Genomic DNA, 1,239 nt, shown 5'->3' with positions numbered 1-1,239 from the left:
TATGGGTGAGCCTGAAAACTGAAAAAGTACCTAAAAGTTTGTGTAAGATACAGGTAGACTCCTTTACCCCATGTATTCTCCCCCACTTCATACAACTGAGTTACCTTCTCTTATCTATTCTCATAGAAGACTGCCTGAGAGGAGTATTGTAAAATCTCCAGAGCAATTACATGGCCCAAATGGAGGGTGTGGGGTGGGGAACCTAGAATATTAACAATTGGATATTTCAGTGAATTGCCCCAATCCATGAAGACCACAATTTAACAAGCCCATTTTATATACACTGGGGTCCCACAAAATAGATTTGGTATCACATGAATACTGGCAACCAAGGATAACCAGATATTTGAAGAAAGCTCCCAATATAAATGGCTGAAAAAAATTTAAACACAAGCAAGAGGAATTTAGAAGAAGTAGAGATAACACAATGAGAAGACTACCAAAGTTCTGTTTTATAGACTTCTTAATGGAAGTGTAAATGTGGAAAACAGTTTGACAGTTTCTTATAAAGTTAAACATACCCCATCCAATGCAAAATTCTACTCCTAGGTAGATATTTACCTAATAAAGAAATTTCAGTAAATATGGTTTTAATGTTTTCAAAAATTATCTTCCTATTGCTTCATTGTTATCTCTAACTTTCCAGGGATTGAATTGCTGAATAAATCAGACTGCAATTATGTGGATTGGAATTTTATTACATTGAGATAAAGAACCTTCAGCCTCATTTCTTCACAGAAATAAATAAATGTTTACAACATCATCACTGAGTAGGGTGCCATGGTCTTATGAATCTCATGGCATATGTCTATTTTACATTTTTTAGCAGTTAAACACCTGGGAAAGGTTTGCTCATGCTATTACTGTTTTTCCATCCCCTACTAGGGGTGCATCGACAAAATCATAAAAAATAGATGGTTTCCCATAACTAAAGGACATAGGTTTATCACCTTGCATTTATCCTCCTTACTTCCTTTCTCAAAATTTTTCTATCTTTCATTTTTAAAAGTAATCTATAATTTTTATGCCCCAACATCTCCCACAATGTCCTTAATTTTCTCCTTGGCCCAGTGGCTGTATTTATTCAAATAGGTCTTACCTCTCACAGCTCTACTCCCTGCCACCTCAACTGTGTTCTCAATTCTCCCTGTTCCATTTCCAGCTGCACCATCCAGCTCCAATTCTGGGACTTCATGATTATCTTTCCAGGGGAAAAAAGTAAAAGCGTTAAAAAAAAAA

At 35.8% G+C, this 1,239-nt stretch overlaps 1 long non-coding RNA gene across 1 annotated transcript in view; it reads right to left on the bottom strand.

Annotated features, from left to right (window-relative positions):
* The window catches only part of LOC109375252 (uncharacterized), a 6,371-nt gene extending 5,174 nt beyond the window's left edge, over positions 1 to 1,197 (bottom strand). Inside the window, exon 1 of the long non-coding RNA XR_002122537.1 lies at positions 1,100 to 1,197. This is a non-coding gene — a long non-coding RNA (uncharacterized LOC109375252). The remainder of the gene's footprint in view (positions 1 to 1,099) is intronic.
* Positions 1,198 to 1,239: the final 42 nt, after the last annotated feature.

Source organism: Hipposideros armiger, unplaced genomic scaffold (assembly GCF_001890085.2).
Source record: "Hipposideros armiger isolate ML-2016 unplaced genomic scaffold, ASM189008v1 scaffold_922, whole genome shotgun sequence".
Taxonomy (NCBI): domain Eukaryota; kingdom Metazoa; phylum Chordata; class Mammalia; order Chiroptera; family Hipposideridae; genus Hipposideros; species Hipposideros armiger.
This window is presented reverse-complemented; position numbering and strand designations above follow the sequence as displayed.